Source organism: Rattus norvegicus, chromosome X (assembly GCF_021556685.1).
Source record: "Rattus norvegicus strain SHRSP/BbbUtx chromosome X, alternate assembly SHRSP_T2T, whole genome shotgun sequence".
NCBI lineage: Eukaryota > Metazoa > Chordata > Mammalia > Rodentia > Muridae > Rattus > Rattus norvegicus.
Window position 1 is genome coordinate 149,014,685 of NC_141554.1, and position 25,011 is coordinate 149,039,695.

General features: G+C 37.3%; 1 protein-coding gene across 12 annotated transcripts in view; it reads left to right on the forward strand.

Annotated features, from left to right (window-relative positions):
* The window catches only part of Spanxn4l (SPANX family, member N4 like), a 167,580-nt gene that overhangs the window by 118,487 nt on the left and 24,082 nt on the right, over window positions 1-25,011 (forward strand). The window contains exon 4 of one of the 12 annotated variants that reach the window (XR_015646805.1): window positions 18,316-18,643. The exons of the other annotated variants lie outside the window; for them this stretch is intronic. The gene's annotated coding sequence lies outside the window, so the exon portion shown is untranslated. The remainder of the gene's footprint in view (window positions 1-18,315; window positions 18,644-25,011) is intronic. 12 annotated transcript variants of the gene reach the window in all.

Sequence of the window (25,011 nt, forward strand, 5' to 3'; positions counted from 1 at the left end):
AAGTTGTTTACATTTCTTGTGAACAGAAACCCTTTTATTCATTGTAACCCTAATTGTATATAAAGTTTTATTATTGGTGTCCTTTTTTCATTAGGGAAGGAAATTTTTCGTTTCAGGTAAGCAGCAGGTAAGCTGATTTTTTTTTCTCCAGGGTCCTAGAAATGAAATAAAATAGACTACAAATGTTCAGAAGAGAAAAAATGAAAAATGCCTTCTTTCAAGTAGTAACATAACTATCATATATAGGAAAAATCATAATAGACAAATAACACATATCTATATGGTATCTTCAACCATGAAATTTATTGTTTATATTTGTTGGAAAGCTTTCAAAGAATGAGTTTGTTCAAATTATCTATTTCTCAAAAGTAATTTTCTAGTGTCCACTGTAATGTCAGGTCACCTCTCCCTTTGCTCCAAATGTGTTAGAATAGTTAGCTGATTTACAGCTATTGTAACCACAACTTGAGGATTTTTCTAGAGCAATGTTCTCTGATATCACACAAGTTCTGCAGGACTAGGCTTGGAAAGGTGAATGGCCCGGCACATTTGAATTTCATTGCTGAATTTCTCCAAGGTGAAAGAGGATGAGCACCTATTACCTAGGTGATGAACAGGTGATGGGCTTCAAAGCTCTGCACCACTTAGCAATTCCTACCATGTCAAATGACCTGCCTGCTATGAAAAACTAGTCTTGACAGCAATTTAGAAAGGGAGTTAATTTGAATAGGCAGTTTAGTCTCTAATGTCTTACTAAAAACAGATTCCCTTCCTGGTGCTATCTACTCTGACTGGCCACGGTGAAAATAATGTTTAATCCAAATTATAAAAACTTGGAATAAGTAAAGGCCAGAAACCATTAAAAGCCTATTGCATTTAACATAACATTTGATTTTAATGCTCTTTTGCTTCTTCTCATTTAACCTCTTGGGTGACCTAATGTGCTCGGGCATATCAGAGTAACCAAGAGAAAAAAGAATACTTAATTGAAGTTCATAGAAATGTATATGAAAAAAGACATTTTCAAATTTTATACTTTATTAATTTTTAAATATATCTTGTTTGCATTTCATTTAATTACTTTTGTAGGACTATGTTAAGGCCAGATTTTTCTAATATACTATATGAGGTTGTGGTGTCCATTACAGCAGTAAGCAAACACATATAGCTATTATACACTTGAAATGTAGGTATCTCAAATAAAAATGTGCAAGTCTACACTCTAGCACAGCACTTGCTTGCTATGTGAAATGCTCCATGCTCCATGTCAGTAACTACATGAACAGAAGTACACTACATATATCTGAATTTGAAGACTCAATATAAATAATAGATAATTTGATATTTATATCATTTATATCTTGACATGATAATATTTCCTATATTGGATTACTCAAGTATATAGATTATATTAGTGTTGTAGTTTATCTTATTGTGGAAATTTAAATAATTAAAATTGTATTATCAGATTACTAGTCAATGCTTACAAAGGAAGATGCCTGGACATAGAGAGAAGGTTGATCAAAAGCTTTTGCTGTTACTACCCTGTCGAATGGACTTTCAAGTAATACTCCAATAAAGCTAGTTAGCTTCTAGCCCTCCATCAGGAAAAGGAGTATTGGTGTGCTGTAGTCAAACCCTAGGTCATATTTTACTGTTCATAACTTACTGTGTCTGACAAATATTCAATGCTCCATAAATATTTATTGAATTAGTAATGACTTGCAGTTGTTATATTTCATTAGCCTAAGAGCCAGAAATTTTGTCATTCATTTCAAGCTCTACAAAAATTACCTCTGTGGTATGATACAAACATTTTCATTTTTTTATTCCTGAATGATTCTTTTGCAACATTCAATTTATGATGGTAAATGAAGAATTTTGAACTCTGACATGTTTTGGTCCTATCATGTGACTCACTGTTCCTAATCTACTTGACAGATAGAATGCTAATCTCTAAGATGGCACAAGGTGCTGAGTTTAGTAAAGATGAGTTTACTATGCAGTTATATAGATACCAAAATTGATTATTTCTTTTTCATAAATATTCTAATTTGGCAAGGATTTTTGAAACACATAGGACTCCATATGTAATCACCATTATATGTGAAAATGCCCTGCCCCTTCTCTTTCTCTCTCTTCCTCTCTTTTCCCTGTTTAAAATTGAACATTTTATCAATCACTGTTGATAAAATTTATCTTTGATTTTACATCAAATGTCATTAAACCATCATGAGAAGTGCTACCATTCTAGATCAACATGTTGGGTCTTTTAGGAATGTGATGGATTATTAGACATCATAAAAAGCCTGTCAACACTTGATCCTTTCTCTGGGTTATTAAGTTCATAATGCTCTGTAAGTTCCTGCTTACATGTGTAATAGAATGTCCTACTTTAGCTCCCATAGTTTTAGTTAATGACAAAGGCGCTTAATAATATATGATAAGAAATAGATATCTTTAGCCCATTTAACATACTTTCTAGTTTTGCATTTGTGTTACAATCCTTACTGTATTTATCAGCTTATTCATACACTCTGTAGCCCTGCCCTTTATCCATTTATTATTCTATTAGTAAAGAGGCCTATAAATACTCAAGTTCTCCAAGCAGTTCCAATTGTTTTATGTTATATACTGAATACTTATTTTTGACCTCATTAAATTAGATTATTTCCTCAAAGAACTAAAAGATTACTATGGATGTGACACAACTAAATGTAACTATAAAATTAGGACATATATCATACATAAGATAAAATTCCACTGGAATTTAGAAAAGGCAAGCTAGCAGCATTTAGCATTAGAGAAAACCTTAGAGTACATCCTCACTGTCTTTTCTGTTACATTAGCACTTAGATATGGTTAAAAAGGGCAAGCAGGATGAGTACTACAAAGCCTGCTATAAAGAAAACTCAGAAGTCAAGTGAAGGAAACATCAGTACTACGCTAAGGATTGCTTTCCAGACCAAAAGTTCATAAAGTATATTTTTCAGATTATTCTCATTGTAAGGAAACTTCTGTGAGAATCCCTGCACATTGAAAATATATGAAACATGTAACTAAGTTTTGTATTTTAAGTGAATGGGCGAAAGTAAGTGACTTTCAGTAATTCAAGCACTTACTTATACATAAAGTATTGTAAAGGGCACAATTGATGTAAGAGACATCAGTTTGACTCAGGGGTCAAAGCCACTTACTGTCAAACAGTTGTCATTAAGCTCAATGACCTGAGTTCAGTTCATTTGTTGAAAGGAGAGAACTGACACATGACCTTTACTCACACTTTGGTATGTGTTCACACACACACACACACACACACACACACACACACACACACACACACACACTTTTCCAATTTAATCAAATGTAAAAAAGAAAATGGTACAGTTGAGGAATCATTTAAAGTAATATTTTAAATGCCAATACAAAAATATTGGATTGAGTACATAAATACAAGCAGACTATGACTGATTACTCCTAGTGCACCTGTGCCAGGGTTACAATCTTACCAAGCTGGTCATTATTGCAATTTACATGGTTCATAGCCTGGCAAATATGAGGATTGCTTTTTCTCCTCTGGTAACATTTGCAGCACCTTCCAGTACTGTGAAAGATGAAACTTCTTGATTGCTTAGTTTCATTATTTTCCATGACTTAAGTATGTAGTGTCTTCTTCAATAGTATCTCCTCATTAAGTTTTAGAGAAATGGTAATAGCTGCAATGACTGGAGTACCTATGGGACAGTACCAACCAACACCTCCAAAAAGTAACAATGCCCAGCACAAGCCACTTTATTTCATAGGATATTCTGTTTAGAAGGGACAATGCTCACACCCAGCATTTCGTCTGCTTGTCTGTCTGTCTGTCTATCTATCTATCTATCTATCTATCTATCTATCTATCTATCTATCTGTCTATCTATCTATCTATGTATCCATGTATCTATCTATGTATCTAATTGTATGTACATATATGTATATATGAATATGTGTGTGTGCGTGCACACATATGAAGCATCAACAGTAGTAGATTTACACATGATTGTCTAAAAGATTTTAGTATTCATTATCCTCCCTCCCCACACTGCCCCCTCCATACTGCCCTCCTATCTCCACTCCACCAAATCCTTCTTGCTTCATCATTCTCCATTCATCCTTCATCCCACCTGCATTCCACCGATTTCTTTACCTCCCTGCACGTTCCAGTTTAAACAGACATGCAAAGATTTGACACTAACATCATGTACAAGAGAGAATATCTGATGTTTATCTTTCTGGGTCTATGTTACCTGACTCAGAATGATTATTTCCAGCATCATCCATTTACCTGTAGATATTATAATTTTATTTTTCTTCGCAGGTTAATAATATTCCATTGTATAATGGAATTATACATTATCATTATACATTGATTAGTTAGTGGACATCTGACAGTGTTTCAGTATCCTGACAACTATATAAAGACCAACAATGAACAAGGACAAACAAGTACCTCTGTGATAGGAAATAGGGCCCTTTATGTATTTTGGTAGCAGCAGTGTACCTTAAACTTATGGAAGATGTATTTCTAGCTGTTTAAGGAACCTCCACACTGATTTCCATGGTGGCTTCCCTAGTTTTCATTCCCAACAAGGGGCAAGTGGCATGTTTACTTATATTCTCTTATTTTTCCTCTAATTTTCAAGTGTGTTCCTACCGTCTTCTCATACTCCCAAACTATATCCCTATAATAATCCTGGATTGTCCTAACATGATGAATTTTTTATTGAAACATTTCTTTGGGAGCAATATATTCTGGACTTCCCTATGTAAAACAGTTCATCTTCATGTATTAATAAATCCTACTTTCTTACCAAACTTAAATGAAGACTTACAGCATTGATACCTAATCAGTTTACAAATGTGTATGTGTGTTTCTGCGTGTGGTTTTACGTGTATCATGTCAAAATGTTATAAAAAAATAGGCAATGATTTCTTATGAATATGTGAGGTTTGAATTATATAGGCTATCATTGTGAACTTGACCACATATATAAAATGGATATTTACCAAAGAGACTAAAATCCTTAACACAATCCAAATTAAAGCTGCCAATCTTTTGAAACAAAATGTTAAGGATTTTTAATTACATTACGGTGAGTTGACATTGTTGACAGATTTGAAACACTTTGTCTTTGTGATGCCAACCACTTCAAAGTGTTACTTCTCCTTTGCCTTAGCTACTTTAACATGCAATGAAAAGTACAAAATAAACTGGAAATGTATTTCTGCACACTTTTAAAATCCACTCTGAAGAAGACAGCCTAACACTTCATCATGACTCACATCCTACTTGCGTCAGTGAAGAGATATCATATATTAAATTATCTGTATAATTCTATTGTATGCGTTCACCTTCTGTACAGTAGTAATACAGTGCTCATAGTTTCTTTTTCTAGTGGAATGAGTTAGCAGCTATGTTTTCACAGTAATGCCTTGTAAAGACATTGAAAACTAATGTTACAAAACAATAAATAATTTCGTCTATGTGTGAGGCTCAACTTCTATAGTCTAGTACTGCATGTGCATTATCACAACATGGAACAGTGACACACATCATATGTGTCATTCTCGTCCTCACAACCGTCTGTGAGCCAGAACATGTTTCCAAGGTAACAATGGACAACAGCAAACAAACACTTGCACTCAGTCAATTCTGAAATTGATTTAAGTTTATAATTGGCATGCTGCCAGTTTCTTAATATTCTTCCATAGCACATCAAAAGGTTACAATTCAAGTGACAAAGAGACATATTTTGACACTTTATTAAAGAAATTGCAAAGACGTATGATAAAAGAGTATATTCAAAAATGGGTATTGTATCCATTATAGCTATTCCTACATAAGATGATACTGGTTTTGTTGCTCTTGTGTTTTGTTTCATTTTGTTTTGTGAGTTTATTATCATTTATTTTTCCCATTAATTAATTATTTATTTACTTTACATCCCATCACAGCTCTTTCTCCCTCCTCTTTTCCCAATCCTTCCCTCTCTTCTCCCTGTCCTTTTCTCCTCAGAGAAGTGGACCAGCCCCATGGATATCAACCTGCCTTGGCCTATCAAGTTGCAGTAGAACTAGGCAGATCTTCTCTTGAGGCTAGACAAGGCAGCTCAGTTTGGGGAAAGGGATCCAAAGGCAGGCAACAGAGTCAGAGCAGAGCCTGCTCCTGATGTTAGGCATCACACATGAAGACTAAACAGCATTTCAGTTACATATGTGTAGGGGTCTACATCCAGCCCATGCTTGCTCCTCCATTGGTGTTTCAGTCTCTGTGAGCTCCTATGGGCTCAGGTTAGTTGATTCTGTAGATTGTCTTGTGTTGTTCTTAACCCCTATGAGTCCCTTAATCTATCTTTTCCCTCTTCCACAAGTTTTCCCATGCTCCACCTAATGTTTGTCTGTGGACCTTTGCATCTGTTTCCATCAGCGGCTGGATGAAGCCTCTCAGATGACAGTTATGGTAGGCTCCTGTCTGCAAATAGTGTCACGGATGGGATCTCTCTCATGGCACAGGTCTCAAGTTTAGCCAGTCAGTGACTGGACATTTCCTCAATTTCTGTTCCCTCTTAATCCCTGCATATCCTATAGGCATGGAAAATTGTGGGTTTAAGGTTTTGTGGCTGAGTCGTTTTTCCCATTCCACCCTTTGGACATCTTGCCTGGTTATAGGAGGTGGCTATTTCAAGTTCCATATCGCTTGTCTTAGTCAAAGATTCACTTGGATTCACTTAGTGAAGGATTTCCTTCACTAAGCATCATAACAAAGCAGCAAATTGGGGGAAAGGGTCTATTCAGCTTACGCTTCCATATCGTTGTTCATCACCAAAGGAAATCAGGACTGGAACTCAAGCAGGTCAGGAAGCAGGAGCTGATACAGAGGCCATGGAGGGATATTACTTACTGGCTTGCATCCCCTGGCTTGCTCATCTTGCTCTCTTACAGAACCCAGGACTACCAGCCCAGGGCCAGCACCACCCAAAATGGGCTGGGTCGTCCCCCCTTGATCACCAGTTGAGAAAATGCCTTACAGCTGGATCTCATGAAGGCATTTCCTCAACTGAGGCTTCTTTCTTTGTGATGACTCCAGCTTGTGTCAAATTGACACATAAAACCAGCCAGTACATCCTCTATTGCTAGGAGTCTTAACTAGGGAGACCATCATAGATTCCTTGGTATTTCTGTCATCATAGGTTTCTAGCTTTTCACAGAGATGCCACCCTCATTGGTTCCAGTTCTCTCTCCTAGATCTCTCTCCCTCCATCCTCCCCACTCTTATCCCTCCTGTTCCCCTCCCCTCTCCTTCTCCCTCTCCCAACTAGTTCCTTGCTTTCATCCACCTCTGTTGTTTACTTTATTTCCTCTTCTCAGTAAGATTCAACTATACCCCTTTGGTTACTACTTGTCACTTAGCTTCTTTGAGTCTGTGGATTGTAGCAAATTTATCCTGTACTTTATGGGTATCCACTTGAAAGTGAATACATACTACATTTGTCTTGCTGGGTCTGGTTACCTCACTTGGGATGATGTTTTCTGATTCCATCTGTTTGCCTATAAATTTCATGATGTCACTGTTTTTCATAGCAGAGTAGTATTCCATTGAGTAAATGTACGATATTTTAATCCATTCGTCAGTTGTGGGATATCTAGACAATTCAAACAATTACTGGCTATTATGAATAAAGTTACTATGGTTGAGCAAATGTCCTTTTGGCATGATGAAGCAACTTTTGGATATATACCCAAGAGTCTGTGTCTTGAGGTAGGGAGAAATAGCTACATTGATTCCCAAAGTGGTTGTAAAAGTTTGCACTCCCTCTAACAATGGAGGAGTGTCCCCATTGCTCCGTATCCTTGTCAGCATGAGCTGTTGCTTAAGTTTCTGATCTTAGTCATTCAGACAAATGTAGGGTGGAACATTACTTTAGATGCTTCCCAATCATTAGAGGCTGCTGTGTCAAAAATTCTCTTTAGATCTCTATCTCATTTTTAATGGGGTTATTTAGAGCATTGATGTCCAGTTTCTTGAGTACTTTATAAACTTTGGATATAGCCCTTTGTCAGATATAAGGTTGGTGAATATCTTTTCCCACACTGTAGTCAGCTATTTTGTAATATTCACAATGTCCTTTCCTTACAGGGACTTTGTAGTTTTGTGGGGTCCCATTAATTATTTATGTTAGTGTCTAAGCTGTTGGTGTTCTGCTCAAGAAGTTGTGTCCTGTGTCAATGAATTCAAGTGTATATCACCCACTTTCTCTTCTATCATATTTAGTATATTTGTATTTATTTCAAGGTCTTTTATTGACTTTGGCTCGAGTTTCTGCAGGTTAATAGATATGCAATTATCTGCGTTTTTCTACATGGAAACATCTAGTTCGACCAGTAGTATTTGAGGAAGATTTTTTCCCTTTGTATAGATTTTAATTTTTTTCAAAAATCAAGTGTCCTTAGGTGTGTAGGTTTACTTCTGGGTCTTCAATTCCATTTATCAACCAGTCAACTTTTATGCTAATACCATACAGTTTTTATTACTATGGCTCTGTATTACCACTTGAAATCAGGGATGGTGATAATTCCAGAAATTCTTTTATTGCCCTGTATTGTTTTAGCTACTTTGGGGGGTTTTATTTCTTCATATGACCTTTAGTACCTTTCTTTCAATATCTATAATGAGTTACATTGGAAATTAGAAGAGAATTGTGTTGAATTAAACAATTAAGTAACCTGGCCCTGGGCTTTGTGCATGTGCATGTGCCCAAGCATGCATGTGTTTGAGAGACTTTTACTGACTGCTCTAAAATCCTTAGGGGATATTGGTTTATTCAAATTGTTTACTTGAACTTGATTTAATTTGCTAAGTGATATCTATTTAAAAATCATCCATTTTGTTTAGATTTTCTAATTCTGTGGCATAGAGGTTTTTGAATAAGACCTAATGGCTATTTGGATTTCCTTTGTCTATTGTTATGCCCCCTTCCATTTCTGATTTTGCTAATTTGGATATACTCTCTACCTTTTAGTTAGTATGGGTAAGGCTTTGTCTATCTTGTGATTTTCTCAAGGAAACAATTTTGGTTCTATTGATTTTTTTGCATTGTTTTCTTTTTTATAATTGGTTGATTTTGGCCCTGATTTTGATTATTTCCTTCCTTCTACATTTCTTTAGTGTGGCTGCTTCTTTTTTTTCTGGAACACTCAGATGTACTTGTAAATTTCCTGTATGAGAACTTCTATTTTCTTTATGGATGTGCTTAGTGCTATGAACTTTCTTTCCTCTTAATACTGCTTTCACTGTGTCCCATAAGCTTGGGTGTGTTGTACATTCCCTTTTATTGAATTCCAGAAAGCCTTTAAATTCTTTCTTATTTCTTTCCTGACCCAGTCATCATTGAGTAGAAGGTCATTCAGTTTCCATGACTATGTAGGCTTTTTCTTGTTTCAGCTTTAATTCATGGTGGTCTGATAAGATAGAATAGGTTGTTTTATTTTCTTGTGTCTGCTGAGATGTGCTTTGTAACTGACTGTATAGTTAGTTTTTGGAGAAGGTTCCATGAGGTTCTCAGAAGGTATATTCTTTTGTGTTTGGGTGAAATGTTCTGTAATATCTGTTAGGTCCATTTCAGTCATGATGTCTGTTAGTTTCATTATTTCTTTGTTTAGTTTCTGTCTGGATAAGCAATCCACTAGTGAAAATAGCACATTGAAGTCTTTCACTATTAATATGTGGGATTCCATGTGTGATTTTTAAGTGTAATAATGTTTCTTTTATGAATGTGAATGCTCTTTCATTTGGGGAATAGATATTCAGAATTGAGATGTCATCTTCATGAATGTTTCCTTTGACAAGGATGAAGTATCTTTCTCCATCGTTTTTGATTAATTTTGGTTGAGAATCTATTTTTTGGATATTAGAATGGTGACCCCAGCTTGCTTCTTGTGTCTGCTTGGGAAGCCTTTTTCCTGCCCTTTAGTATAAGGAAAAAAATTTCTGAGGCGTATTTCTTTTGGGCAGCAGAAAAATATTTTCTGGGACTTGCTGTTAGGAAACTTCTATTTCTTCTATTCCTATTATTCTTAGGTTTGGTCTTGTCAGAGTGTCCCAGATTTCCTGGATATTTTGTTTCAGGAATGTTTTAGATTCAACATTTTTTTAAACTGGTATCTCAATTTCTTCTATTGTATCTTCTATGTTTGAGATTCTTCCTCCCATTTCTTGTATTCTGTTGGTGATGCTTGAGTCTGTAGTTCCCAGTTCCCATTCTCTTCCCTAGGTTTTCCATCTCCAGGATCCCTCTGTTTGTGTTTTCTTTATTGCATCTATTTTCATTTTCAGGTAATTTTTATTTTATTTTTATTTCAGTCTTATTCATTTCCTTCCTTATTATTTTCCTGTATTTCTTAACAAAATTTATTCATTTCCTCTTTAAAGGTCTCTGACACCTTCATAAGATTTTATTTAAGGCCATGTTTCTTGTTCTTTAGCTGTGTTAGGTTATCCAGGGCTTGCTTGCTATGGGAGGTTAACTGGTTTCTGGTGCTGCTATATTGCCTTAGCTCTTGTTAATGGTTTTCTTATACTCAACTTTAGCCTTCTGTTTGTTCCTAGTGCGGCAGGCCTCTGGGAATGCAGGTAGAGTTGTGGGCCAGAAAATGGAGTGTAGGAGACAGGATGCACTTTGCTGCTCTGGATTTGCCCCAAAAGTACATGACAAAGCAAGTGCCCTGGGGCAGGATAAGCCTGGTTGTCTATGTTACTGGTAGGCCCTTGAGTTATACAAGCAGAGCTGTGGGTTGGAAAATGTAGCTCAAGGGAAAGGGTTCAGCTTATCACTGCTGAGTGTGCTTATAGGGGAAACTGGCAGGCAGGGTACTCGGTGTGAAGGGGTCTCAGCCTGGATGTCTCTGGTGCCATCAGGCCTCCAGGAATTCAGGCAGAGATGTGGGCCAGACAATGGAGTGTGTAGGGGACAGAGCACCACTCACTAATGCTGGTCTTGCCCCATTGGATTAGGATACAGTTTTGATACATAGTAACTAGTGTCCTGCAACTTGTATAAAAGGATGTAAAATTGGTACAGATAAAATATAAGCTAAAATATATTGCTCATATATGTTTATATACATAGTCTATTGCTTTTAAGTTCTTTTATGCACACATCTAAATATATATTCAAATTTTGCTAAAAATTGATTGTGGAAATGATTAGAACAGTTTCCCATACTAGTGAATATCACAATTTTTCACAGTAATTTTACTTCAAACAATAGCTAAACACTAGTGTGGGCTTATTGGCATTTTTATTTATCAGAATAATGCTAGACCATAGCTAATCAGCAACAAAATTATGTGTCAATAGCATAACAACAAAGGGTTGTTTCTTTGCAAATCAATATTCAATTTGGATGTGCAGAGAGTCCTCTGCCATGCCTGAATATCCTGTTTACTTCTTTATTAACACAGGATTTCAAGGTCATTGAAATAGAAGACAAGGATGAAAACGCTATAAGAAAGCAAAGCTGTTTCAGACTAGTAGTGACATATGTCTCTTTTGCTCCCATTTCATTGCCCAGAGCTAGTCATAGTCTTGAACCTATCCCAATCTAATTATGAGAAAAGCTATAAAATGTAGGGAAATACATAGAATCTTGGTGAGAACTCCCTATGACACATCTTTGAATCTGCATATTTGAGGGCAATTACCTTTATTGGTTATACTATTATAACGTTTTCTTCTCATTAATCTTTTTGAAAATGTTCATGAGTGGTATTAATGTGAAAAAAGATTTTCAAAGGTATTAAGACCTATTATTTTCAATAAACTTATATAATTTTTCAATTTTCTTTTAAACATTTTATATGCTTTATGATAACCTAAAATTCCTAACTATATTGGGTTAGATATATTAATCATTTATTTTGTGGCTCTGCCTTTGGAATCATATTTAGAAAAGAATATATAACCACCCATGTTATCTTTTCATGTTTTATTTTATTTGAAATACTTAATTACTTCTGTGGGAAAAGATCCGCGGATCACACAGGACTGCAGACATCCCGAGGCCGCAGGACAGACTGCCACCTTTGCACTCCTCGGCCCACATCCCTGGTCCAAGGGGAAACTGCACAGTGCCTCTGGACACAGGGATATAGGAACAGATAGCCGCAGGTTCCCTTCGTTCTGGTCTGTGCCCAGGACCGAACTGATTCGGCCAAACAGCTCCCTGCACCCAAATCCCATGGGAGAGAGAGCTGGAACCTCAGAAGTGTGGATACTCCTGAAAAGTCAGAGAAGAATACCCTCTGTCCATAGTCCAGACCAAAGAGGGAATCGTGTAGTGCCAAATGTGCCTGCTGGGTGCAAGGACCTATAAGAGCAATCGGGGCAGGAAACTTTGATTCCTGCCCGCACCTAGAGCTGGAAGACAGTCTCCAGGAGCGCTGCCACAGCTGAAATCCAAGCACCTGTTCTCAGTAAAAGCTGAAAGAAAGCAAGAAAACAGTTCTACAGGAGTGCTGATACAGAGGCCTACAGCAATCTCAAGTCACTCTCAGAAGCAGCAAGACAAGCAAACATCAGAGACAACCCAATGGCTAGAGGCAAGTGCAGGAAACTAAGCTACAGAAACCAAGACTACTTGGCATCATCAGAGCCCAGTGCTCCCATCAAAGAAAATACTGGCTATCCAAACACACCAGAAAAGCAAGATTTAGATATAAAATCACATTTTTTGATAATGATAGAGGACTTTAAGAAGAGCATAAAGAACTCCCTTAGAGAAACGTAGGAAAACACAAGTAAACAAGTAGAAGCCCTTAGAGAGGAAACACAAAAATCCCTGAAAGAATTAGAGGAAAACACAACCAAACAGATGAAGGAATTGAAAATGGAAATAGAAACAATAAAGAAAGCACAAAGGGAGACAATCCTGGATATAGAAAACCAAAGGAAGAGACTAGGAGCCGTAGATACAAGCATCACCAACAGAATACAAGAGATAGAAGAGAGAATCTCAGGGGCAGAAGATACCATAGAAAACATCGACACAACTGTCAAAGATAATGTAAAACACAAAAAGTTCCTAGCCCAAAATATACAGGAAATCCAGTACACAATGAGGAGATCAAATTTAAGGATAATAGGTATAGAAGAAAGTGAAGACTCCCAACTGAAAGGGCCAGTAAATATATTCAATAAAATTATAGAAGAAAACTTCCCTAACATAAAGAAATAGGTGCCCATAAACATACAAGAAACCTAAAGAACTCCATCCAAATAGATTGGACCAGAAGAGAAATTCCTCACATCACATAATAGTTAAAACACCAAATGCACAAAACAAAGAAACAATATTAAAAGCAGTAAGGGAAAAGTGGCATATAAAGGCAGACCTGTAAGAATTACACTAGACTTCTCACCAGAGAGTATGAAAGCCAGAAGATCCTGGAAAGATGTCATACAGACCTTAAGAGAACAAATGCCAGCCTAAGTTACTGTATCCAGCAAAACTTTTTCAATTAACATAGTTGGAGAAACCAAGATATTCCGTGACAAAACCAAATTTACACAATATCTTTCTACAAATCCAGCCCTACGAAGGATAATAGATGGAAAAATCCAACAAAGGAGAGAAACTAAACCATCCAGAAATCAGGAATATAATTTCCTTGCAATGGAACCAAAAGAGAGACAAACATAATTCCACCTCTAACAATGAAAATAACAGGAAGCGGCAATCACTATTGCTTAATATCTCTCAACATCAACAGACTCAATTCCTCAATAAAAAGCCATAGACTAACAGAACGAATATGTAAAAAGGACCCAGCATTTTGCTGCATGCAGTAAGCACACCTCAGAGACAAAGACAGACACTACCTCAGAGTAAATGGATGGAAAACACCTTTCCAAGCAAATGGTCCGAAGAAACAAGCTGGAGTTGCCATTCTAATATCAAATAAAATTGCCTTTCAACCAAAAGTCATAAAAAAGATAAGGAAGGACACTTCATATTCATCAAAGGAAATATCCACCAAGATGAACTCTCAATCCTAAATATCTATGCTCCAAAGGCAAGGGCAACTACATCATAAAAGAAACCTTACTAAAGCTCAAAGCACACATTGCACCTCACATGATAATAGTAGGAGATTTCAATTCCCCACTCTCATCAATGGGCAGATCATGGAAACATAAATTAAACAGAGACTTAGAAAAACTAACAGAAGTTATGAACTAAATGGATTTAACAGATGTTTATAGAACATTTCATCCTAAAACAAAAGGATATACCTTCTTCTCAGCAACTCATGGAACCTTCTCCAAAATTGACCATATAATTGGTCACAAAACAGGCCTCAACAGATACAGGAAGATAGAAGTAATCCCATGCATCCTCTCAGATCACCATGCATTAAGACAGGTCTTCAATAACAACAATAATGACAGAAAGCACACATATACACGGAAGTTGAAAAATGCTCCACTCAGTGACAACTTGGTCAAGGAAGAAATAAATAAAGAAATTAAAGACTTCTTAGAATTTAATGAAAAGGAAGATACAACATTCCCAAACTTATGGGACACAAGGAAAGTAGTACTAAGAGGAAAATTCATAGCTTTGAGTGTCTGCAAAAAGTAACAGGAGAAGCAGAGGGAGGGGGTGTGTGTTCAGGGAAACTGGGAGGAGGGCTAACATTTGAAATGTAAAATAACCAATAAAAATAAAATAAAAGATAAAAAAATTGAATTTCAAAGCAGGAGGCAATGTGTGTCTCAGTTCAACAAGAGGCAGAATATAGCTTTTTCTCTGCCTTCTTATAATGTTTAACCCTTCTCACAGATTGAACACGACCATCCATAATTGACAAAGGAAGGACTCTATTTCATCTACTGATTCAAGTGCAAATATTTGCAGAAACATTCTCATAAACTCATTCACGAATATCATTTCACCAAAGTGATATGGATATCTTTTAGCCCAATCAGATTGACACATAGTACGGAACATCACAGGAGGTGATTACACTTAGATGTGAATGTTAAGAGATAACAATCAATGAAAAGAATTTTAGAATTATCATAATTTTTAAAACAGAGGCACTAAATTTTATCAAACATAATACAGTAATAATGAATTATTTTGAAGTATTCCTGACCTGAATTTGAATATATTTTATTCATAAATGAGAATATCACTTCTTACAACTTTAAAGAAATGTATATTTAACCATATTAAAGAAATTCATGAAATTAGAAGTTCAGAAATCATCTAGCCCATGAAAAAACAAGAAAACTGGCAGACCTTGTTAGAATAAGCCTTTTTAGAACTCTGGAGACAACCAAGCTCAGACATTATTAATCTTTGAGCAATTAGATCCTTGTTTCTGACCCATGAGAGAGAAAATTCAAGTATGAACAAGAAACCCAGGGCTTTGTAGAAGAAGAACTGGAATTAAGGCTATGCTTTCGGATTCTAATCCATGCCTTGTCCCACCTCACTTCACTAACCACTGAAGAGTGTGAATGAGGTTATAGAAACATTCCTTTAAAGCCATAGAACTAACTGTCATCTAACATGTTGTGTATGATTTGTCAGTTAAGATCACTCAATGGGAAAAAAGTTCTTAACCATTACAAATAATAAGTCCTTCTAAAATGCTTAAGGGAGTGCGTAAAACTGTAAATACAGACTTTAGAGAATAAAGAGTTGATATTAAAACCTCTGAGTTTTTTTTTACTATAAAACAACATTTTATATTTTCTAAATATATGATAAAATATGAAGTTTTTAAAGCCACTATGTGTCAAAGACTTTCCTGAAATTTTGTAAAAACATTTCATAAAGACAAAGAATACAAATAATGCAAATAACCTCAGTTCTTTCAGATTGTTTGGTAATCATAGACGCACTCTATTCCTTCGAACTTGGTAAGTTCTTTAAAACTCAGTTTGCAAAACATGAAAGCTGATGGATATTTTAAAGTTTAATTAAAAATATTGCTTAGCTATGTAGAGTAGACAAAGTATATTATCTAATGATGCAAGCACCACAGAGACCAACAATTTCCCTTTTGTTTTACTTTTCATCTGAAGTATCCAGAGCTGTCTTCCAGAAGCTAATGATGTCGCCATCCATGTAAGAAACCCATGATTATTTCAGAAAATAAAACTTCCCTTCAATATCCCAAATGTTTTTCAAAAGTCTCTATCACTTATCCTGTAAATCATTTGTAAGAATTTAGTTGTAGCTTTTATTGCTCTTTTAACTATTGCTAGTTATTCAGTCAACAAACAAGTCACTTATTCTTAGACCCTTTCTCAGTAGAAATCCTACTAACTCATCAGAGTGCATACACAGGTAGTACATGGTGATACTCCAGTGTCATCATCTCTTGAATCATCCCAAGAAACTTGGTTTTAGAATTCTTGAAGAATCACAGAAGTTCTGTTCAGTTGCTCTAGTGTAATAAGCCCAAGATTGGGCTTCTGATTTTCAATGAACTCCATTTGCAAAGCTATGAGTTTGAGAAAAAAATGTGAGGAGGAGAAAATGGAGTTTTCTGGAACTCTCTGAGCTTCACAGTGAATTAGGCAATCAGGCATTTTGAGCTTTGATTTAGGTCTTAGATGAGTGAAGTAAAAACGTTTCAGATGTAAACTTCAGTTGATAGGTATAACCCCCACCAGGCTCCAAAACAATAACACCCTTTCCTGATTACCTTCCAATGTTGTTAGGTTTGAGAAAGAAGCTTAAAAATTATTAAATATTATCCATTTTCCAGAAGCTGTCTTTATATTTATCTGTCTAGGTAGGCCAGTATTTTGCGACTATCATTATACTAAGAAAACACAGATCCAGATTCTGAGTTATTGACTAGGTAATGGAAGACAACCTGAGATTAGTGTAATAATGGAGGAAAAGAGTATTTTTTTACCTGAGGGTGATGATAGGGGTAGGTGTACAGATCTCTTAGATATGGTACCCAGTTCTTTCTTAGATAGGTGGAAAGGCTTAGAGACACATAGTCTATTCCTGTTTGCCTGTAAGTATTGGACTCCTTGATAGAGGAAGAAGATAGAAGAGCAAAGCCTCTTCAAGTGAATTACTTTCGTGTCACTTGTACAGACTTTCAGAAGACATTTGAGACAATTAAACTTCCTAGATAAAAATATCTGAGTTTATGCAGCGTTGGTTCATAGTAGCTGTCTGATCTCAACTAGCTACACAACTTCTGTAAGCTTCAGCTTTCTTTGTGAATTAGGGATAGTAAGAGTACCCAGTTGGCAGAGCTTTCTGGATTAATTAATACAACAGTATTTAATAGTTTGTTTGACATATAATGAAGTGCTAAGACATGGTAGCTTATTGTGTTTACTTGGTGTTTCAAGTTGCTTAAGACAAGATTTTATTTAGCTTGTTTCTTCTCCTTGCATTCTGCAATTTTTCATGTTTCCAAACATATCCTTAACTTCTGAATGTACTAAATAATATGCATTACAGATTTGTAAAATAATTAATGCATAAGCTTGTAGTCAAATATTATTTTAATGTTAATTTTAATTGATACATATTTGTTTCTATTTATGGCACCAAGTATGACAGTTTGATGTATACAATATCAGAGGGTCAAATGAAGGTAATTCCAGCGTTCTACTAAAATGCTTATAATTTCAATGCACTGGTCATGTTAGATCACCTTTAGTTATTTTGAAATATATATTAAAATGTTGAACACCATAGTTATTACTTTTAACTAAGTGTTTTTTATGTTTTTTCTTTAACTTTTTCTTAAAATCTAACTTTGTACTAGCATTAACTATAAACCATATTAAGTGACAATGGAAATCCCAAAGGAGCAGCATTTGAAACATAATCAACACTGAATTATGCTTGTAATTCAGGCTTTCAAGGAATCCTCACATTAAATAGCTTGCTTTTTGTTTTTCTTCTTCATTCTAGAGTGAGAAAGAACTATATATTTTCTACTAGTTAAAGGTGTTAGCTTTCAGTTTTTCAAGCCTGCCATTTGACTGAGTTAGACACACAGAGAAAAACTTGCCAAAAGTGACAGAGAGGCCGAAAGGCTTTGTTCTGGTTGCTCATGTCTCAAAGGGAAATGCTGTTCAGTAGCGTTACTCTTTAGAGTTGTATTTCTCCAGTCAGAACTTTTGAAAGTTTTTGCTTTTGTTGTTTATTTTCTTTGCTTAATCAGTCTACCTAAAAGTATCTGTAGCCCACTGCACACTCATCTGCACCATCCTCTGACTACAGGATTAAGAAAGGAAATGCAACAGGAGCAGCAGGTCTCCTGCCTCTGAGACACCGCTGGAACCTGAAGGGACCGACCAGATAAACAGTTCTCTGCACCCAAATCCCGTGGGAGGGAGAGCTAAACCTTCAGAGAGGCAGACACGCCTGGGAAACCAGAAGAGACTACACTCTGCCCACATCTCTGACTCCAGAGGAATACACCAAACGCCATCTGGGACCCGGTGCACGGGGGCTCCTGGAAAGGGCGGTGCAGGTCCTCCTGGTTGCTGCCCTCGCGGAGAGCTCATAAGCAACACCCCAGGAGCAAACTTGAGCTTCGGGACTACAGGTAAGACAAACTTTTCTGTTCCAAGCGACCTGACTGGTGGCCTCAGGACACACAGAGGCAAAATTCCTGTAGGACCGGACACTTCCAGTTTTTAGCTGGATTCCCAACCTCGCGGAACCCTGCCCACAGCAGCTCACTGCTCCCAAACCACGTGGGAGAGAGAGCTCACCACCCAGACAAGTGGGCACTCCTGAGACTGGAGAGCGGAAGAGACCACCAACACTGCCCACCCCTGCCCACATCCCTGGCCCAAGAGGAAACTGTATAAGGCCTCTGGGTTCCCTTGGATAAGGGCACAGGAGCAGCAGGTCCCCTGCATCTGAGACACCGACAGAACCTGAAAGGACCGACCAGATAAACAGTTCTCTTCACCCAAATCCCGTGGGAGGGAGCGCTAAACCTTCAGAGAGGCAGACACACCTGGGAAACCAGAAGAGACTACACTCTGCCCACATTACTGATTCCAGAGGAAGACACCAAACGACATCTGGAACCCTGGTACGCGGAAGCTCCCGGAAAGGGCGGCGCAGGTCCTCCTAGTTGCTGCCCTCATGGAGAACATACGCAACACCCCACGAGCAAACATGAGCCTCAGAACCACAGGTAAGACCAACTTTTCTGCTCCAAGCAACCTGCCTGGTGAACTCAGGTCACAGGCCCACAGGAAAAGCTGAAGACCTGTAGATAGAAAAAAACTACATGCCCGAAAGCAGAGCACTCTGTTCCCATAACTGGCTGAAAGAAAACAGGAAAACAGGTCTACAGCACTCCTGACACACAGGCTTATAGGACAGTCTAGCCACTGTCAGAAATAGCAGAACAAAGTAACATTAGAGATAATCTGATGGTGAGAGGCAAGCGCAGGAACCCAAGCAACAGAAACCAAGACTACATGGCATCAGTGGAGCCCAATTCTCCCACCAAAGCAAACACAGAATATCCAAACACACCAGAAAAGCAAGAATTAGGTTTAAAATCATATTTGATCATGATGCTGGAGGACTTCAAGAAAGACATGAAGAACTCACTTAGAGAAATGCAGGAAAACATAAATAAACAAGTAGAAGCCTACAGAGAGGAATCACAAAAATCCCTGAAAGAATTCCAGGAAAACACAATCAAACAGTTGAAGGAATTAAAAATGGAAATAGACGCAATCAAGAAAGAACACAGGGAAACAACCCTGGATATAAAAAATCAAAGGAAGAGACAAGGAGCCGTAGATATAAGCTTCACCAACAGAATACCAGAGATAGAAGAGAGAATGTCAGGAGCAGAAGATTCCATAGAAATTATCGACTTAACTATCAAAGATAATGTAAAGAGGAAAAAGCTACTGGTCCAAAACATACAGGAAATCCAGGACTCAATGAGAAGATCAAACCTAAGGATAATAGGTATAGAAGAGAGTGAAGACTCCCAGCTCAAAGAACCAGTAAATATCTTCAACAAAATCATAGAAGAAAACTTCCCTTACCTAAAAAAGGAGATACCCATAAGCATACAAGAAGCCTACAGAACTCCAAATAGATTGGACCAGAAAAGAAAATCCTCCTGTCACATAATAGTCAAAACACAAAATGCACAAAATAAAGAAAGAATATTAAAAGCAGTAAGGGAAAAAGGTCAAGTAACATATAAAGGCAGTCCTATCAGAATCACACCAGATTTTCGCCAGAGACTATGAAAGCCAGAAGATCCTGGACAGATGTCATACAGACCCTAAGAGAACACAAATGCCAGCCCAGGTTACTGTCTAATGCAAAACTCTCAATTAACATATATGGAGAAACCAAGATATTCCATGACAAAACCAAATTTACACAATATCTTTCTACAAATCCAGCACTACAAAGGATAAGAAATGGCAAAGCCCATTATAAGGAGGCAAGCTACACCCTAGAAAAAGCAAGAAACTAATCGTCTTGGCAACAAAATAAAGAGAAGAAAAGCACACAAACATAACCTTACATCCAAATATGAATATAACAGGAAGCAATAATCACTGTTCGTTAATATCTCTCAACATCAATGGTCTCAACTCCCCAATAAAAAGAGATAGATTAACAAACTGGATACACAATGAGGACCCTGCATTCTGCTGCCTACAGGAAACACACCTCAGAGACAATGACAGACACTACCTCAGAGTGAAAGGCTGGAAAACAACTTTCCAAGCAAATGGTCGGAAGAAGCAAGCTGGAGTAGCCATTCTAATATCAAATAAAATCAATTTTCAACTAAAAGTCATCAAAAAAGATAAGGAAGGACACTTCATATCCATCAAAGGAAAAATCAACCAAGATGAACTCTCAATCCTAAATATCTATGCCCCAAATAGAAGGGCACTTACATACGTAATAGAAACCTTACGAAAGCTCAAGACACACATTGCACATCACACAATAATAGTAGGAGATTTCAACACCCCACTCTCATCAATGGACAGATCATGGAAACAGAAATTAAACAGAGACGTTGACAGACTAAGAGAAGTCATGAACCAAATGGACTTAACAGATATTTATAGAACATTCTATCCTAAAGCAAAAGGATATACATTCTTCTCAGCTCCTCACGGTACTTTCTCCAAAACTGACCATATAATTGGTCAAAAAACGGGCCTCAACAGGTACGGAAAGATAGAAATAATCCCATGCGTGCTATCAGACCACCATGGCATAAAGCTTCTCTTCAATAACAATAAGGGAAGAATGCCCACATATAAGTGGAAGTTGAACAATGCTCTACTCGATAACCTGGTCAAGGAAGAAATAAAGAAATAAATTAAAGACTTCTTAGAATTTAATGAAAATGAAGGTAGAATACCCAAACTTATGTGACACGAGGAAAGCTGTGCTAAGAGGAAAACTCATAGCTCTGAGTGCCTGTAGAAAGAAACAGGAGAGATCATATGTCACTAGCTTGACAGCACACCTAAAAGCTCTAGAACAAAAAGAAGCAAATACACCCAGAAGGAGTGGAAGGCAGGAAATAATCAAACTCAGAGCTGAAATCAACCAAGTAGAAACAAAAAGGACCATAGAAAGAATCAACAGAACCAAAAGTTGGTTCTTTGAGAAAATCAACAAGATAGATAAACCCTGAGCCAGACTAACGAGAGGACACAGAGAGTGTGTCCAAATTAACAAAATCAGAAATGAAAAGGGAGACATAACTACAGATACAGAGGAAATTCAAAAATTCATCAGATCTTACTATAAAAGCCTATATTCAACAAAACTTGAAAATCTGCAGGAAATGTACAATTTCCTAGACAGATACCAGGTACCGAAGTTAAATCAGGAACAGATAAACCAGTTAAACAACCCCATAACTTCTAAGGAAATAAAAGCAGCCATTAAAGGTCTCCCAACCAAAAAGAGCCCAGGTCCAGACAGGTTTAGTGCAGAATTCTATCAGACCTTCATAGAAGACCTCATACCAATACTATCCAAACTATTCCACAAAATTGAAACAGATGAAGAGCTACCGAATTCCTTCTATGAAGCCATAATTACTCTTATACCTGAACCACACAAAGCCCCAACAAAGAAAGAGAACTTCAGACCAATTTCCCTTATGAATATCGACGCAAAGATACTCAATAAAATTCTGGCAAATCAAATCCAAAAGCACATCAAAACAATCATCCATCATGATGAAGTAGGCTTCATCCCAGGCATGAAGGGATGGTTTAATATACAGAAAACCATCAACGTGATCCATTATATAAACAAACTGAAAGAACAAAACCACATGATCATTTCATTAGATGCGGAGAAAGCATTTGACATAATTCAACACCCCTTCATGATAAAAGTCCTGGGAAGAATAGGAATTCAAGACCCATACCAAAACATAGTAAAAGCCATATACAGCAAACCAGTTGCTAACATTAAACTAAATGGAGAGAAACTTGAAACAATCCCACTAAAATCAGGGACTAGAAAAGGCTGCTCACTCTCTCCCTACTTATTCAATATAGTTCTTGAAGTTTTAGCCAGAACAATCAGACAACAAAAGGAGGTCAAGGGGATACAGATCCCAAAAGAAGAAGTCAAAATATCACTATTTGCAGATGATATGGTAGTATATATAAGTGATCCCAAAAGTTCCACCAGAGAACTATTAAAGCTGATAAACTACTTCAGCAAAGTGGCTGGGTATAAAATTTACTCAAATAAATCAATAGCCTTCCTCTACACAAAAGAGAAACAAGCCGAGAAAGAAATTAGGGAAACGACACCCTTCATAATAGACCCAAATAATATAAAGTACCTCGGTGTGACTTTAACCAAGCAAGTAAAAGATTTGTACAATAAGAACTTCAAGACACTGAAGAAAGAAATTGAAGAAGACCTCAGAAGATGGAAATATCTCCCATGCTCATGGATTGGCAGGATTAATATAGTAAAAATGGCCATTTTACCAAAAGCGATCTACAAATTCAATGCAATCCCCATCAAAATACCAATCCAATTCTTCAAAGAGTTAGACAGAACAATTTGCAAATTCATCTGGAATAACAAAAAACCCAGGATAGCTAAAACTATCCTCAACAATAAAAGGTCTTCAGGGGAATCACTGTCCCTGAACTTAAGCAGTATTATAGAGCAATAATGATAAAAACTGCATGGTATTGGTACAGAGACAGACAGATAGACCAATGGAACAGAATTGAAGACCCAGAAATGAACCCACACACCTATGGGCTCTTGATTTTTGACAAAGGAGCCAGAACCATCCAATGGAAAAAAGATAGCATTTTCAGCAAATGGTGCTGGTTCAACTGGAGGTCAACATGTAGAAGAATGCAGATCGATCCATGCTTATCACCCTGTACAAAGCTTAAGTACAAGTGGATCAAGGACCTCCACATCAAACCAGATACGCTCAAACTAATAGAAGAAAAACTAGGGCAGCATCTCGAACACATGGGCACTGGAAAAAATTTCCTGAACAAAACACCAATGGCTTATGCTCTAAGATCAAGAATCGACAAATGGGATCTCATAAAACTGCAAAGCTTCTGTAAGGCAAAGGACACTGTGGCTAGGAGAAAACGACAACCAACAGATTGGGAAAAGATCTTTACCAATCCTACAACAGATAGAGGGCTTATATCCAAAATATACAAAGAACTCAAGAAGTTAGACCGCAGGGAGACAAATAACCCTATTAAAAAATGGGGTTCAGAGCTAAACAAAGAATTCACAGCTGAGGAATGCTGAATGGCTGAGAAACACCTAAAGAAATGTTCAACATCTTTAGTCATAAGGGAAATGCAAATCAAAACAACCCTGAGATTTCACCTCACGCCAGTGAGAATGGCTCAGATCAAAAACTCAGGTGACAACAAATGCTGGCGAGGATGTGGAGAAAGAGGAACACTCCTCCATTGTTGGTGGGATTGCAGACTGGTACAACCATTCTGGAAATCAGTCTGGAGGTTCATCAGAAAATCGGACATTGAACTACTTGAGGATCCAGCTATACCTCTCTTGGGCATATACCCAAAACATGCCCCAACATATAAAAACGACATGTGCTCCACTATGTTCATAGCAGCCTTATTTATAATAGCCGGAAGCTGGAAAAAACCCAGATGCCCTTCAACAGAGGAATGGATACAGAAAACTTGGTACATCTACACAATGGAATATTACTCAGCTATCAAAAACAATGCCTTTATGAAATTCATAGGCAAATGGTTGGAAGTGGAAAATATCATCCTGAGTGAGGTAACCCAATCACAGAAAAACAGACATGGTATGCACTCATTGATAAGTACCTATTAGCCCAAATGCCTGAATTACCCTAGATGCCTAGAACAAATGAAACTCAAGACTGATGATCAAAATGTGAATGCTTCACTCCCTCTTTAAAAGGGGAACAAGAATACCCTTGGCAGGGAACAGAGAGGAAAAGATTAAAACAGAGACTGAAGGAACACCCATTCAGAGCCTGCCCCACATGTGGCCCATACATATACAGCCACCCAATTAGACAAGATGGATGAAGCAAAGAAGTGCAGGCTGACAGGAGCCGGATGTAGATCTCTACTGAGAGACACAGCCAGAATACAGCAAACACAGAGGCGTATGCCAGCAGCAAACCACTGAACTGAGAACAGGACCCCTGTTGAAGGAATCAGAGAAAGAACTGGAAGAGCTTGAAGGGGCTCGGGACCCCATATGAACAACAATGCCAAGCAACCAGAGCTTCCAGGGACTAAGCCACTACCTAAAGACTATACATGGACTGACCCTGGACTCTTACCTCATAGGTGATCCTAGTAAGATCACCAGTGGAAGGGGAAGCCCTTGGTCCTGCTAAGACTGAACCCCCAGTGATCGTGATTGTTG